Here is an 18,173-nt window from a genome sequence, read left to right as displayed (position 1 = left end):
CTAGAAATACCCGGTTTTGAGAGCTGAAACTAAGTTTGTTTACCATATAAGGTCATAGCCTAGAAATCTGTACCGTTTTCATAAGGAAAAACTCTATTTTCATTAAGTTTTCCCAATTGCATTTTTATCCAACAATTGGTTCCGAGGATGTTCGTGAGTCGCCGGCATTCAAATTCGATGGGTATAAAAAGGTTCCAGGTCCACCAAGGTGACACATTTGTCGTACCATACCTTTCGAGCGAAGTACCAGTAATTTTTCCGTATTTCAATACCGTTAAATTTCCAATATTTACATTAAAACTTTGTTTTGACGTTCTAGTTTAGAGAATTGGGTTAGGTAAGAGCCACCTGTTGACAGTTAACCGGCCGCTTCCAAGCTCGTGTATTATAGCTATTTATGTATCAAGGGCATTGTAAGGACGATAATGCCCGGAAGGTGGAAATAGTTAGGTAGTAGAGGAAATAGCTAGGTTTCCGCCTGATGGGCATTAGAGTCTAACAATGCCCTTGATACATAAATAGCTATAATACACGAGCTTGGAAGCAGCCGGTTAACTGTCAACAGGTGGCTGGTGCATACAATGCTTTATGTTTTACCTAAAAATTGATTTTTATGAACAAAAATAATGTTAATATTAATTAAAAAATAGGGTCTACCTGTACAGGTATACCTACCTACAGAAATTTATCAAGTGACTTGCAGTGATTATTTAAGTTTGACTTTGATGTTTCTGTCAGTTAGTCAGTTGGCATTTTTTGTTTAAATATTTGCTTAAAATGGAAGAAATTCCACAAAATATAAGAGAAAAGGCCATAAAAGCGACCGAAAATTTTTTGCCACTTAAATCAAGGCAGTATGATAAACAGTATGATCGGGAGTATGACATATTTGGTATTTGGAAAGATGCCAACGCAATTGTTCAAATAACCGAAACCGTTCTAATGGCATATTTTCAGGAACTTGTAAGTTATTGATTTTATTTTAATAGGTACATATGTTAAACAAATTTTAATATTTTTAGTCGGAAAAATACAGTCCGAACTCTCTCTGGACCAAGTATTCTACCCTAAGGTCTACGTTAATGGTCTATAAAAATATAGACATCTCGCAAAACCATCGTCTCATATCTTTTTTAAAAGTTAAGTCGAAAGGATATGTCCCGAAGAAGTCTAAAGTTTTAGAAGAAGAACAAATAATAAAATTTATTAAGAAGGCTCCTGATGATATCTACTTGGTACACAAAGTCATATTGGTAATGGGTGTTTTGGGAGGTTTAAGGCGAGATGAGTTGGTCAAGATAACCATTGATGATATTGAAGATAGAGGAACGGTCTTGGTTATAAAGGTACCAGAAACTAAAACTTCAACTTCAAAAAGTTTTACTATCATTGAAGAAGATTTAGGCGCTTTAAATTTAATAAAAAAGTGCGCAGCATTAAGACCATCTGGAATAAAGGAGCGAAGATTCTTTCTTACCTATAGAAAGAGTCGCTGTACAGTACAACCTGTTGGAAAAAATATTCCGTTTCTAAGGTATTATAAATCAATAATAGATAGGTAAAACATAAAGATCTTTCTTACTATTTCCACCTTTCGGGCATTATCATCCTTACAATGCCCTTGATACATAAATAGCTATTATCGAATTCGTTGCTATCGATATCGTTCCGTCCCGTTCCGTTTTATTTTATTTTGAAACTGTTGTTTGGGCCCATCATTCTTCGTGTTTTGTGAGCAAGCAACAGCCGCGATTGATAACTGGTGCCTGGATACTATCTTTCTTCGTGTTTTGTAGGGCAGGTAGTAAGCGGGTTATATTAATAAAATAATCGTAAAATTATCCGCGTTACGGTATTCTAGTTTCCATTTTTACATGCTTGGAAGACGGTGGTATTTTATTTTTCCGCTGTGAGTTCTTATCTGTGCTTTGTTATTAGAATATTCATATTGATTCCGTTCCGTTTTATGAACTTTTAAAACTGTGGTTTGGACACAATCTTTCTTCGTGTTTTGTAGGGCAAGCCACAGTCGCGAATATTATTAACTGGTGCCTGGACACTATCTTTCTTTATGTTTTGTAGGGCAGGTAGTAAACGGGTGATTAAAACAACGTTTCACTAATTCCGTTCGCGAAAAGTTATATTCTTGTTTCGAACCAGAGAAACACTCACTGCGGATTCATTTTGTATTTAATTAATAATTTTTATTGTTGACTTCTTATTTTCTGCTCTGTCCGTGACCGTACCGTTCCGTTTAATTATTATATTGATGAAAACTACTGCTTGGACACTATCTTTTTTCGTGTTTTGTAGGGCAGGCAGTAGCCGCGTTTATTAAGTATTACTTATCTTCTCAAAGTGGTGAAAGACAAGTAATAACCGAGTCCGTAAAAATATAATTACTATCCGTATATTAACAGAGCAGGGGTAAATGTTGACCGACTGATTGAGATTGCTTCGCTTGATTGGTGTTGAATTTCCGGCTTTGGTTCACGAATGTCATCCGTAACCGCTTATACACAACATCATAACCCCTTTCCTTAAATCCTACTATTTTGCGTCATTAATAGTGTCGAATTTTCCGGTACATTTTCCCAAATATGCCTGTGCTTAATCATAGAAATTGGTAATGGGGATTGTTAGATTTTAAGGACACTTCTGTTCATTTAGTTTTAAGCCACCAAACCTATTACTTACTTATTAGTATTTGTAATAATAAAGATTAAGAGCAATAAGATCTCATTATAACCGGACAGTCTACTTTCAATCTCTACCTGGTTTCTCCACTGTCTAAAGGCTTATCCAAGAGGCTAGAGGGGACTCTAAGCTCCTTTAATTACTTAGAGTGGCGCCCGAGGCATTTTGTCAACTTTTTCTCCTATAACTGTACAAATAGTGAGGGGGGTTGACGTATACCCTGCGACGTCAAAGGTATACGTCAACCCCCCGGTGCCGGTGGACATACGGCAAGTACGTAAGAACCAAGGCTAATAAACTCAACAGAGGTTGTCTCCTTGAACAGTTTTTTGGTGAGGGGAAAGCGCGGACGTGGCGGAAGTAGTGACGTTGTCTGGCGACCTCGTCTACCGGGCTGCTCTGTGGTGTACGGTTGTTTTTTTATCTTTTTGCTGCACAATTATGTATTAAAAGACGTTTTAAGTGAGGATTAATCCGTTGTAATTGGTGTATGACATTTTGAGTTTTAAAAACAAAGTTCAGTACAAAGATGAGTACATGGTAGTGGCAAAGGTTATTTCCAGTAGTATTTCTATAGCGGATACAAAAGTGAGAAATGAAAAAGAAATGGATATTTCGGACACTGAAAGCACTTTTAGTATAGAAACAATTCATCAAATTCAGCATTACCACAAGACATAAAGAAAGCCAAAGAAGCAGATGGTCTTGAATATTTAGCTGGATGGGTAGCATACAAATTAAAAGACAGTCACCCTGATTTAGGATAACATTCCTATAAAACCCAAATTGAGCATTGCTATAATATGCCTTCATGGGTCTCACACTTGTCATTTGGAGGACTTATGCATCCATCAAGGGAATGTGAAAAACAAGCAAACATCCTTAACAAATTATTTGGGAAATTTCATAAGGATGGAGAAATAAGAAAGGGACAGAAAATAATCCAAAAGTTTCTCAAAATCGTCGAAAATAAATATAAGGACATTGATTTGAAAGCGGCTACATGTTATTTAAGACAGATATTGTTCATCAGAATAAAATATCTGAACGAAATATCCAAACAAGAAAGGGGCATTAAAAGAAAATCTACCGCAAACCATGACAAAATTTTGAAAAAAATGAAGAAAGTTGTTACTTGATGTTATACGTTTATTATTAAGATTATATTTTTTGTATTTGTGTTAATCTTTATAAATATATTGATCTATTATCAGTGTTTGAATGGTACCTACGTATTATTAAACAATATACATATATTCGCATTTCTCTATTCAAAAAAGGTGAAATTATTTTTAACCTATGAACCTAAAATAAACTTAGTAAATTATTGTACCCGATGACAAATATATGACTAATAATTTAAAAAATCTAATAAAATAATTTTAGATTCTGAAATAAATTCGTCTTTTTGTCCTAAAAAATTTATTATTTTTATCAGGCGGAATTAATTTTTTCATAAATTTTTTTATAATGATTTGAATAAATTCAGAAATATGTAATTTGTTTATTTTTTTACAAAAATTTATATCCTATAAACCTTATTAAAAAATAAAAAAAAAGTTATTTCGCGTTTTTCAATTAGTATAAAAAAAACTTTTTTTTTTAAGTAACTGTAACTCGAAAAGAATGTGTATTACTGGAAGTGTTTACATTAAAAACTTTTTCGACTTACGAAATATCCCTTTAAATACAAGTCTTTTTCTCCCAAAACACCCTGTGTAATGAGAATATGAGATTAAAAATCAAATTAAAAAAATATTTTTAGTATGAACCGCCAATTTATTACGCAATTTTGCTTCAAAAAAACAATTAATACTTTGAATACTTACTAAAAATCACCGGCTGCGCATAATTAAATCTTAATATTATAATTATATAAAAATTGTAAATGTTCTTTTAAAGTCGTTATTTAATTAAAAAACACCTATAACTATACAGAATAATTAAAATGCTTTTAAAATGTGAAGCAGAAAAGAACAGTGTTATACGGATTAAAAGGAGTAGGAGAGAGAGCGCTTGATACGGACATTCGGAGCTGGCCGCCGGGTGACGTCACATCCATCTGTCGCGGGGACTGAGGTAAGGAGAGGCATGAGGTAACCTGGATGAGTTTATTAGCCTTGCGTAAGAATACAAATTTGGTACCCGAGCAGGGACAATTGTCTTTTTTTAATTTAATTAGGGATTTTGATTAAGACGTAGTCGCAGCATTATTGCGGAATTTTTTTAGAATAGTTTTAGTTGTAGGTCTTAGATAGTTTTGGATTTGTTGTCCTGGAGCTGGCGAAGGATCAGGCGTCCGTGTGCCTCAACCAGTTGGAAACGTGTCCCTGTTGTTTTGTTGTTACTTCAACGTTTCTGCTTCCCAGGGTAACTGGTACCGCTGTTACTGATTTTCCTAGCTGAGACCGCTGTTATTTATCAGAAACCACCCTAATTAAGTAATCTACAAGTACAAGTACAAGAAAGTTTGTTTGTTCATATACGTATTAGCCTGTAAGATTGTATATATTATTGTATATAGCCTGTTTGGGTAGATATACCCTGTTGAACAGCCGTTGTGGCCTGTTGCCGTCGCCGTTACTAATACTCATAACTGAAACCGCACTTATCACCTGTGACACTACCGTTGTGTTTGGTTACCGTGTACCGCTATCTCTACCCCTTGGACTAAAAACTCAGTCACCGTTCACTCCGCCGCCGCCACCGTTAAATTTACGGATACCGCCACCATTATCCTTTTACCCTGTACGTCCGTGAACACATTTCCAATCACCAGTTCTATAGTTAGTTCCAGAGTGTATAATCTTGTATGTAATAATTATTAATTTATCATCGCGTTTAATATCTCAGCACCGTTTGTGCCCGTACCACCACTACTGTTACCGCGTTTACTAAGTACCACGCATGGCCGTGCTCTATATAACGTGATGCACTGGCCGGCAGTCCGCAGTCCTTGACAGTCCGGCAGTTCATAGAACGTGGTCCTCAGGGGGTTTGACCACAACTTTGACCTTGAGGAGATCAATGATGAGTTGATCCAAATGGGCTTTACCCCTGAAGAGCTTTCCTGGTTTCGGACGGGGCCGATAAGTAAAAGACAAACCGAATTGATAAGATTTCTTGCTCCTAAAGAGCAAGACGACATTTTTAAGGTAGAAACTCTCCTGAATATCAAGAGAGACTAAAGTCCTTCACTATTGACAGTGTAAGACAAGTGCCATAGGTGCCAAGAGTTTGGGCACGCCATCAGCAATTGCAACGCCAAGTTGCAAGTTCGCGTTGTCACAAGTGCAAACCATTTTTATTCACAGTGTCAAAAAGACAGAACAACACCGGCGAGGTGTTGCAATTGCGATGGAGAGCACCCAGCTAACTTCTGGCGGTGCCCTAAAAACCCCAACTAAAATAAAACCAAAAGAAACACAGGCACTTTCGCGGACATAGCCAAGAAAACTCTCAACAGGAACTTTGATAGTAAGGGGGCTGAATGTTCCTTTATAGTTGTAAAAGTATGATCCACTATGTGCAGGTTTCACTATTTGTATGTGCTTCCCATCTATTGCTCCGACGCAGTTATTAAATTGCCATAAAGTTTGAAAGTCGTGAGCAACTGATTTCCAACTTTCTTCTGTAGATGGAAACTGAAAAAAGATAAAATAAATTAGATACACTTTTATTTACAAAAATAGATATGTTTGATAAGTTAACTAAAATAATATAATAAACAAGCTTATTTTTATTATTTTCGGGAAGATAACAGCCAAATCGATGAGCATGCTGGTTCCTACCCCCAAGGTCTTGTAATAATTCGAACCGACCAACCTCTTCTCTTTCAAGTACGCCTTTAATTGCTTCAACAAAGTTTTCTTTGAAGCGGCAGAGAGATGAGCATGAATTAAAAAAAAAAAAGAACTTGTCAGTCTGGCTCATCAAACTTTGACCAATATGGGCCAATCTGCAGGTGACAACCTGAAGACATGTTTGATATAACTGGCAAAAAACTAGCCAATGACTTAAGAGGTATGAATGAACAACAAAGAATTTTTACTGAAAAATTAATCAATGATGCAGTCTACTATGGAAAATTGGGGTTATTGAATGAATTTTGTTCAGTAAATGTTCCACGTCCACAACAATACCAAAATTACATGCCGCCCCCGTCTCAACGTGATTGTACCGAAAGGTTTGGAGTCGATCAGGCAAATCCGACTGATGGAGGAGGGCATCCAAACGTTCATGCAAATAATGATTGAAATAATGATGTAAATAATGATGAATTGGGAAAATTACGGAATTATCTCCATTTTTAAGGTTCAATGCACAACCATGAATTTTCTTCAGTATAATTCTATTTAGAATTTTAATTTACTTTTAAAATAACTGTTCTAGTTTTAATTTTAATTTGGTACATGTACTTTTATTACATTTATTAAAAATAAATATTTTATTAGAATTTGAATTTTACTTTTAGAATTGTTCTAGTTTTAGTTTATGCTTTGGTACTATATTATTCTTTTGTTAAAATAAAATAACATTTACTTACGGTCATATATTCTTCCTTTAAAACTCTGTAAATAGCCCAACACGTTTCAGGAATAATCTTAATATATCAGAAATAATCTCCCTAACAACTGAGGTGATATTGCACAAAAGAAATTCAAGTCTTCGTAATTGCGCCCAGTAGCTAAATATCGGAGTATGGCTATCAGGCGTTCTTCAGCAGACACGGCCTCCCTCATTAGAGTATTTTGTTTTTCAATTGCAGGTCTAATTAAATCAAGTAAACGATTAAAACTAGATTCGTCCATCCTCAGATAATTTAGGAAGTCCCCTTTGTAGCGCGTAACTCGGTTAAAACAATTTATTTCCAACCCGTGTGAGTCATATCTACTATCCAACTACAAAAAAAATTACTAAATCCAGACAAGCAAATTTTGTTTTAAAAGATTCAGAGATTTGGTGGCCGCCAGCTTTTAGACAGTGGAGAAAGGTAATGGGAGAAATTTTAATAAGAGCGCCACTTGATTTAAATATTTTACATCAAACCCTGATATATTATGATGGTAATATAAGCCCACCTTAATCAAGAAAATGATGACCTATATTTATGCTTGTACCTAGATCCTAAAAGCTGAAAATAATTTGAAAAAAACTCAAATAACAATCCATAGGTCCACCAGATTGATATAATCATCCAAGAATTTACATAGTCACTTCCATTTATATATAAAAAATTAAATTCCACTGAGATATTTAAATTTAGATAATTATTCAAAATGTAATACTGTAGTAATTTTAAATAAATAAAAAATTGATAAAAGAATTAAGAGTTACTTGAGGTATGCTTAAGGCGAGGAATTAGTAAAAAAAAACAAATCCGCACTAAACTACTGCTCAAGGGGAAAATCCAAAACGTGATCACGTGTTGTTTACAAGAAGTATATGTTTGGAGCCTAATTCACAATACCTCACTGGCCCTAAAATACCTTTTACAATCTCTAGTCAAGTCACATTAATCTAAATGAAACTTTTAAATAGTAAGGTTCGAATTTAAAAGCCTATTTGTTGGTGCAATACAACCTGTTAACCAATAATCAACATTATGACTAAATAGGTTATTTGTAACAAATAGCCGATCCCTTACAAGGAGATCCAGGCTCAATGTCAAAATCAATTATATCGATGCTCGACTCAAATGAAAACCCTCAGGTTAATGTTAATAGACTTAACAAGAATCCCTTAACGTTTTTGTTTTACATAAAAGAAAATAAACCCATAAAATTCAAATTAATAAATCAACCCCCAATCCTAAATCAAACCGTTCAATAAGAGAAAAATAAAATGTGTAAAAACTTGCGTGTCCTCTAATCTCTTGTGTATTTTGGCTAAGGTAGCTTAACTCGACAGCTCTGGAACCAGTCAGCTACAACCAGGGTAACGACCACATGGGCAAGTCGATTTCAGGCAAGTTCGAATCCAAAATCGCAGAGCCACAGTACAATGCTCAGTCCAAGCTGTGTTGAGGCTCACTTCAGCCGGTTGCCAACAGTGTTAGGATGACCAGAAGAAACCAGAGAATAGAGGAGAGAATGAGAAAAAGGAGGCCTCTAAAATAGAGGACAAAAAAAAATCAGTAAAATAAACACACAATCAAATCTATGGCAATTACCAACATGTTGCTACATACCACCTAAGGTGGTGAGCGAGGCCTAGAGTCTCGTTTTGTGGTTAGAAAATTTCAAAATCCCATAAATGGTGTGGGAGCAGCCTACCAAATCCAAAAATATCAGGTCAATCCGAAATCCTCTCCGCTACAACTTCCCACTAGACGTTCATCAAATTAAAGCCCAAAACTTGGGAGGAATATTTTTCCATTTAACCGAATTCCCGGCAAGATGAACTTAAATTTTCCTTAAAACCACAAAATGTCGACTGTTCTTTCTGATAACGGGATAGCTACCGGCTGGACAAGGAACTGACAATTGACCAGACAGTGACAGGTGACACGGGCAGTGAACTTGTCACTCTCTCTCTTCGACACGATCTGACCCTGCCTCTTGGTGCAAACTACGCGGAGCCTCACTCTATCAAAATAGAAATTCCGCAATACCACAGCAAAATGATACTGCTCGGATACTAAAACATGGAAAACTAACAAAATTTTCCCAACGGGGCTACGAAATTCCAATTTTCCTCTTACGAGAACTTGAAGAATTGAAGGGAAATATAGTAAGCAAAACTGGGGAGGCCAATTTCAAATCAATTAGGATACCTTGCCCAACATGATTCCGCTATAAAAGAAAGTATTTGTAAGTTTTCCTACACTAACGGATCACCATCTAATAGGTCTTATTTACTCCACTCATAGCGCAATCTGTGGCACAACAGCACTCTCTAGAAGTCCCTCCATACCCCAGACATATACCGGCCTCATAGAAACTCTTGACAAACAAACCAAAGGTCAGAAAGTTTAAAAGTTTAAAAGCCTTAAAAAAAATAAATTGCATTACTATCAAACCCCAAATTCCATTTATAAAACTGTAAATCACACAACCCCTTCAAGCCGATACCAAAACCCATAAACTTTTGCCCGAATTTATATGAAATCCCATGTTACATGCTTAGGGCAAAATCTGCATGTAACACCTTTTTCATTTTGTTGCAGTTCGCGTATCAAATTCATGTGTGAATAAATTTTTCTTTGTGTTAGCCATTTTCTTGACCATTTTTTTCTGGGCCTTTTCTTTTTCTCTTCATCCCCATCAATTACTATAGCAACTGCTACACCAATTGCACAGATTTGCTCATTGGCAAGCTGATTGTAGCACGACATTTTAAATAAAAAAAAAATTAAATGTTTCAGTGGCAGTGCCATGAGATACCTCAACTGTGTGTGGAGTTGTGTGATGCTGAGTCCAATTTACGTGATACGCCGCCTCGCCGCATGCAGCGAGGTATGTCTCCCCGTGTATGCCCCGCTTAAAGCGGAGAACACATATACGCGATCACGACCACGATCGCGATCACGATCGCGATGGCGATCCTTGCCTTCAGAAGGGGTGGACACATATCCGCGATCGCGATTAGGCTCAGTCGAAGTGCACGCATACATAAACAGCTTATTTTAAATCTGAGGGCGGGTTAAAAGTGTCAATAGAGGATTTTGAGGAAGAGGCACTACTTCTTGCAATATTATTGGATGAAGATGAAAATTGCAATAATGATAGGCGAAGGTAATCTCAGATTGTCTAATTACTTCTCGTCCATTAGACAAGAATCCACTTAGGTTATTCTGTTTTTTTAGGATAAAAAGACGGAACGTTTGGGTACACGAGATTAATAAAAAACGTAAGGCCGAAGGCGAATTTCATAGGTTATATCCTGAGCTCCGTACAGACGAAAATCGATTCTATACTTACTTTAGAATGAATTTTGAATGTTTTGACGAAATAATAAATCTTATCAAGGACGATATTACAAAACAAGTAACGATTAGCCGTCACATTAAGGTAAGTCATAAACATTTTGTAAGCAAGTTTATTATTCCAAAGTAATATAAAGAAATTAAAGAAAAAAACACATTTTATGGAGTTAGATGGTGGTTTTACACAGATCCTCATACCAAGTTGCACCGGAAGAATTCAGGTCATTAGAACTTCCAGGTAGATTGCTTGGGTTTGATAATTCGTGATAGGAAGATTCATTGTCAAATGGAGATCGCAAATCTATTTCGTAAGATGAAGAAGCGGAAGCCCTTGAATAACTTGTCCCTGGCCGGCTTTGCTCCTGAGCTTCCGCCTCCTGTGCGAGTTCTTCTTCCATAATTAATTTAGCAATTTTAAATTTAATTACAGTCTGCCGTCGATTCGATAGTCTCTTCACGCTTGCAGCATATCCTTGAAATGTTAGATCTATGCTGTTGCAGTTACTTTTGATGTCAGAGTGCCTTTCATTGAAGTACTTAATAACTTTATCAGCAGATGATGAATTGTTGAGTGCTGGAAGTTCCATCGATTTTCTTTTTTTCTCTGGTCTTCGATTATGACATGAAATTTGCTTCGATGTTTCTTGGTCAGTACTTGCTTCGCTTAGTATGTTTTCAGTCATTTGTGTAGCTTCATTTTGAACGTCAGATGCTTCAATTTCTTCACTTACTCCTATGTTGGTATCAGCAATATTAGAATCTGTTACAGCAAATTGTAAGAAAGGTCGAAAACTTTCCATATGCTGTGCCCAAGGCCAGGCTTTACAGCGAGAGATCGACTTAGCTGCTTGTCCAGTTTGGGTTTTCTCGGAGCGTAAGTGTTTTGAGAAACAATCCTTCAAATTTTTCCAGCGCTTCTTTAAATCGTCGCCTGCAAATAAAAATAGTACACCATTAAAACATGCCCGTTTAAATAAATCTAAATTAACAATGAAATATTTTTTGCTAATACCTTTTGCTGAAATATTTTTTATGTCCTACTCGTATAATATTATTTCATAACATCATAGTTACCAGACACATTAAATGCTATATAATACCCTAGGGCATTAACAGAAATAACTAATTAATAAATCATTCTAAAACCTCTTAAATTCTTTATTGTATAAGTCTTTTGACTGCTTGAGAATGAGATTTGCCACAGCTTTGGCAGCATTTAGGGAGGTTTATTCGATATTTATGAAAAATTTATGATTTTATATGAAATTAATTAAGTTTTAACTTTGCCACTTAATAATAATGAACACACTTTGTTTATTTAGCAACTATGTAGGTAAAAATTTCGTGATTTTAATTTTTCTTTTAATTTAACTTGGAATTTTATGAAGTAGGACATAAAATATGGTATGTACCACGGGCATTACTTGATGTCTATATCCTCGGGCAACTCACAAATCGGGCCAAAGGCCCTCTGCTTTGTAAGATTGTTGCCTTCGGGGGCATAAACATCTTCATAATACCCTTACAACATAAATAACTATTGGTATCAGAAAGAGAGATTTAAGACACCATATTTTTTCTAGATTTTTGGCAACCGGCGACTCTTACAAAACAATCGGTCATAGTTTTCGATTGGGATTTTCAACAGTTGCTATAATTGTTGAAGAGGTTTGCACTGTTATATGGAGTAAACTGCAGCCAATTTATATGCCAGAGCCCACACAAGAGCTATGGGAAAAATCAGTTTTGGGCTATGAAAACTTATGGCAGTTTCCCAACTGTTTAGGAAGCATAGACGGGAAGCACGTGACAATCAGGTGTCCCCAAAATAGTGAATCAAATTATTTTTCCTACTTAAAAAAATTTTCAATTGTTCTCATGGCGATTGTTGACCCTGAATATAAATTTATTTGTGTAGATGTTGGTGCCTATAGTAAAAATAGTGATGGAGGTATCTTCGAGCAATCTGCTATGGGAAGAAGATTTGAAAATGGCACATTTAATATTCCTCCTAACAGGCCATTTGCCGGTAAAGATGATGAGGTTCCATGTGTTTTGATAGGCGATGAAGCTTTTACCTTAAGTACTTACTTAATGAGACCATTTCCCTACAGACAAGCGAGATATGACCGTAATAAAGAAAAATTCAATTACCATCTATGTAAAGCTCGTCGCGTTGTGGAAAACGCTTTTGGCATACTGGCACACAAATGGAGATTTTTTTTTTAGACCCTTAGAAGTAAAAGTTAGCACGGCTACAAAGCTTGTAAAAACAGCCTGTGTATTACACAACTTTTTACGGGAAAAAATATTGACCAAAAATATCTTAATCTACAAGAACACAATGATATGCCAGTACAGGTATTCCATCCCTTGCCAGTTGATAGAAGAAGAGCGGTAAAACTAGCGTTTGGGATACGTGAAAAATTTGTTTCCCATTTCAGTAATTTGTAAAAGATGTCACTCATAATAAACTTACACATATTATGTCCAAAAGTATGGAATTGTTTTTTGAAGTATTTTTCTTGATATTTAAGATTTTACTTCTTGGTTTATTTAAACATATTTTAATTACTTTACAACACGACTTGAACAGTGTACAGGGTGTCTCCAATTCGTGCCTCAACATGGGGAACTCCGTAACTATGGGTGATCTCCATAACAGGGTTGGTTAAATTAGACAAAAGTTGCGCATTTTTAGGCCTAACTATCGTTAGGCATATTGCCATTGTTGGCATATTTGCCATTTAAAAGATTAATAAAACCCGAACGGTCCCGAAGATAAAAAGAAAAAAAAAAACAAAATGTTGAAAATTTGATTTAATGTTTTTCTAAGCTTCTTTGTGATCTAATTTTAAAATACGACGATAGTTTTTTCAATCATCTTCGGAACCGTTCGGGTTTTATTAATTTTTTAAATGTCATATTATTAGGCTCAAAATTTCGCAACTTTTCTATAATTTAACCAACCTCCCATAGTTACGGAGTTCCCCATGTTGAGCCACGAATTTGAGACACCCTGTACAATAAATTAATTTATTTATTTATATGTGTAGCTAAGTATAAATTAACAAATATATTATGTGTATACAAAACAATAGTTTATTACTTACCAGTATGATGATTTCCCATATCCTTGGCAATGTCGTCCCATACTTTATTTTGAATACGAACATTCTTATAATCACGATGTGCCATATCGAATAAAACATCATGTTTCTTTACATGTTCAATAAATTCTTCCGTGAAATCGGCCATTTTTTAACTTACGATCCGCGATCAACGTAACCTGCTGCGTTTGATCGCCGCTGCTCGCTTTCTGGCGAGGAACGTGCGATCGAACGCTGCAGAACGCCACCGTATCGCTAACAGGTCGCGACAAGTATGTGCGGCTACATTTCTTTACTTTGGACGCGTCTGATCGCCATCGTGATCGTGATCGCGATCGTGGTCGTGATCGCGTATATGTGTTCTCCGCTTAAACGGCCACATCAAGATCTTGCTGGAGGGGGGCGGAGTCTGCTTTTGGACTCGTGACCAATAGCAGCCCACCTCCTACCTAAGCTAATAAATATAAGCACACCTAAATCCCGCGACAAGCCGGTACAGACAATGTAGACCTAGTAGCATGGAGCCACGAGTCGAAGCCAACGAGCTGCTCGCGTTCGCTGCGCCGGATGCCAAGACCCGAGACCGATTGTGAGAGATTCTTCGAAAAGAATTGGCACTAAATTTTTATGTTTGTTTACATTGGTTGGTTTGTGCATCAGTTTCAGTTTCGATGGTATTCAATAGTTGTTATAGCAGACTTATAGAATGGTAAATCGTGAATGAGTGGTGAAATTAACATATAGAAAGGAAGGTACAGGTAGATTTTTAATTTTTTCCAGGAGTGCATGTGCAATATAAAAATTAGAGCTTTGTTTTTTCGGGATAACTTAAGGCTATACTTTTTTTTAAATAATTTTTTTATCTGGGTGTTTACAGCTAGATTACATGTAAATTCTGGTCTGTTATTTTCTGTCTATGTCCCGAGACCGGAAACTATTGTCTAAAAGCCTGGGGTTATACAGGATTGTTACAGGATAGTGCACCATGGAAAGATATCTCATTGGCTATTGGATTAAAATAAAAAAATAGTACACATTTTTGTAGAAGCATACTAAATTTACAAGATAAATATCCCAAAAAATGAAGGACGAGCCAAATACACTCGGGTCGGAATTTTAAATAGAACGCTGCTTATATAGAAGCCCTGGGAGTAAGATTTTTTTAAATCTATAAATAGGTACGTCCGTCCTCAAATTTTTTTTATGGAGTTGGAGTTCGCTTTCATTACGTAAAAACAATTGAGGCTCCAAAGAGAAAGAGCAGCCCTGTACATCTTTGTTTCTTTCAAATTAAAAGATACCACTTGTTATTACCAATTGTTTTAAAAAATAAATTTCGTGCCCTTAGTAAAAAATTAAAAAATTAAGTTTTCGAATAATGGCAATTAAAATTTAACGATTACTTACTCATCACGCCAAAAGTTTTGGGAATAGTAAGAGTAGAGTTCTACCATCAGTTTGGTCTGTGCTAACAGGTTGATGGGGCATATTTTCAACAACTGATATGCTAAAAATGTGACATTCCATTATTAATAATATTGTTAATTTGATTGTTCATTAAATTGTTTTTAATGAATTTCTGACACATGTGTCTTTTAATTTGAAAAAGCAAAGTTTGTTGATAAATTATTATCCACTTTAATTGCAGGTGCGCAACGATGTGATTGAAAAAAACCTGTAGCCGTAATAATAGTAACACTTTATTATCAACGTATAAAAAATTATATTCCGGAAAACGAGAGAATTACTCGAAAGAGACTCTATAATCAACTAACAATTTTTCTTACTAGGTACCTACATTTGAACACCGAAAATGCAAGCTTCACAAAAACTATATTTAGATACTTATCACCTGCAGTGGCAAACAGAAACGATTAATATTCAAGTAAATAAAAAGCGCTTGTTGCGTTGTTGCTTAAATATAATATGGGTTCACTATTTCAACAAAGTTGCCCCCTCCTTGGAGCCCCAATTAACTTTTACATGAGGAAAGGGAAGTCTATAAAAAATATTTTAAGAAGCATTTTTGGATTTTTGAAAAATTTAATAAGCAGCATTCCATTTAAAATCTCCACCCCGTATGGCATATGTATAATTTTTAAATTGTACACTCAAATTTTAATAATTTTGCTCAAAATTCTTAGTATTTTTTGGGTTATACGCCAATTTTACCACTTTGGCACTATTGCAGGACCCGTTGTTATGTAGTGGATTAATTTGTCGTATACTTATATTAACTTTTTATATTATTTTCCAAAGGTCTATCGGTTGTAGAAGTATTGCTACAAGTACAAAAACCTCAAACATCCTTTATAAATGGTATTCAATTTATTTACAGTGATAAGAAGATTTCTTATAACGTCTTGCAAATAACAACAAATCGATAAAACCAATAATGGAAGGTGATGGTATCGGTACTCCTAGTCGAATAGAAACATTAAATATGAATAGTAGTGGTGATGGTTGTAATGGTGGACAGCTTTTCTGTGAGATTTGCTGTACAAAATTTGCTTTTAAGTCCTCATTAAATAAACATCTAAAACGTAAACATGAGATAAACGTATGCCAACCCGGAACAGGCAATGCTGGTGATAGTGGACATATTCTTTGTGAGTTTTGGTCCCAAAAGTTTGCTTTTAGGTTATTATTATATAAACATTTAAAACGTAAACATAAGGAAACTGTCTGTGAACCCGGACCAAGCACAAGCTCTTCTACTAATCAGTCATTTGACTGCAAATATTGTTGTCAAAAATACGTCCATAAAACTTCACTATATAGACATGTAAAGCAGCAACATTCGACTCAGTTACATTCTAAATTTCAACCAGGGTCATCATTTATATGTAATTATTGTAATCATTCCTATAGTTCTAAATCTATTTAAAAAAAACACATTAGGATAAATCATGTTATACCACCGACTGATAATATTTCTCGTCAAACAGTAAAATTTTCTTGCTGTAGTATTTGTCAGTTTTCTAGTTGTAATTTTGGTAGGCTTGTTTCTCATTACATGGATTATCATGCAATTAATATTAAATCGGAAAAGTATACTTTCGATAGTTATGATACGTTTTTAACATGGAAGGAAGACGAGGAAAAACGTTGCAGAAATAAATATGTAAAAAAATATGGAATTAGATCTACAATTGGACATAGTTATGCATAACGCGACCAAGCCCCAAATTCGAATTTTGGTTATTATTGCGCCATCTAACGGCCAAATACTATATTTATCTACAAAAAAATTCTTGAACGCTACAAATTTAAAGTAAGGACATAATTTTAAGTTAAACTAAGCGCCAAACGGTTTATAACACTAGATGCATTTTGCATAAAGCGACTAAATGCCACGAAATTTTGCATTACCGAACCAAACGCCAAGATACTTGGTGCTTGGTTTAGTATTGCAAATAGAAAAATATTTTACCATAAATTTGTTAGTTTTAGGAAGACCTCTAAAGTATCAATTCGGCAAAAAAATTTACCGAACTCCTGCCTGCGAAATTCCCAGAAAAACTCCCAGAAAATGATGATAGTAATAATGCTGTGGAAATGAGTGTTAAACAAGATGAGAGATTCATTTTAAAAACTTTAGATGCAGAACAAGGAGTTTCACTAGAAGAACACATTGAAATGGAAGATGAAATATTGGAAGAAAAGGCACTTGCAATACTTGCGACAAAATGGAAGTTTTGAAAAATACGATAAATCTTGAAGAGCAAAATAGGTATAAGATGGAAAAACAAAATCATTTAACTTTAGCTAGTGAGACGAGAAATGCAATGAACGCAGACAGAAAAAGGGCCAAGCAAGACGAACACCTTGAAGTACTCACCTTTGATATGGAAAAAACATTGCCTCTTCCTCGCATACCGACAAGTGTTGTTTGTATAAAAGACAGTTCTGGTTATATAATTTGGGTATCCACACAGGAAAAAATAATAAAGGGCATTGTTATTTATGGCTGGAAGGTATGGCAGGTAGAGGGGTTCAGGAAGTGGGTTCCTGTTTACTTCGGCATGTAAGAGAAAATGCTAATATGGCTGCTTTGAACATCTAATTTTATGGTCAGACATCTGCGGTGGCCAAAATTGCAATATCAAAATGGTTTTATTCCTTATGACAATGTTTGAAGTTAATCTTTTAATAGAAAAGATAACGTTGCGTTTGTTAACATCTGGTCAGTTATCTACCTAATGACAGAGATTTATGGAGATATCCAATGCGCATTAAAACTACAACAAAGATTGTATACAGCTGATGACTATATAAATATAATGAAATTATGCCGCAAGAAAAATCCACTTGTTGTCCATAAAATGGAAAAAGAACATTTTTTTTCTACTACTAAAATCGAAAAAAATATTATTATTACTATTATTATTATTATTATACTATTAATCGAAAAGTAGATGTGACAAACAATAAAATAA

General features: G+C 35.2%; 1 long non-coding RNA gene across 1 annotated transcript; it reads left to right on the top strand.

The window, feature by feature from the left end:
• Nucleotides 1-778: 778 nt before the first annotated feature.
• Nucleotides 779-14,593, top strand: LOC126746941 (uncharacterized). Its single transcript, XR_007664042.1, has 5 exons — nucleotides 779-963; nucleotides 1,023-1,534; nucleotides 10,064-10,433; nucleotides 10,505-10,709; nucleotides 12,208-14,593. It is a non-coding gene; the product is annotated as an uncharacterized LOC126746941 (long non-coding RNA).
• Nucleotides 14,594-18,173: the final 3,580 nt, after the last annotated feature.

The sequence above is a fragment of the Anthonomus grandis genome, chromosome 18 (assembly GCF_022605725.1).
Source record: "Anthonomus grandis grandis chromosome 18, icAntGran1.3, whole genome shotgun sequence".
Lineage (NCBI taxonomy): Eukaryota > Metazoa > Arthropoda > Insecta > Coleoptera > Curculionidae > Anthonomus > Anthonomus grandis.
The sequence above is the reverse complement of the archived record's forward strand: the minus strand, read 5'-3'. Positions and strand labels throughout refer to the sequence as shown.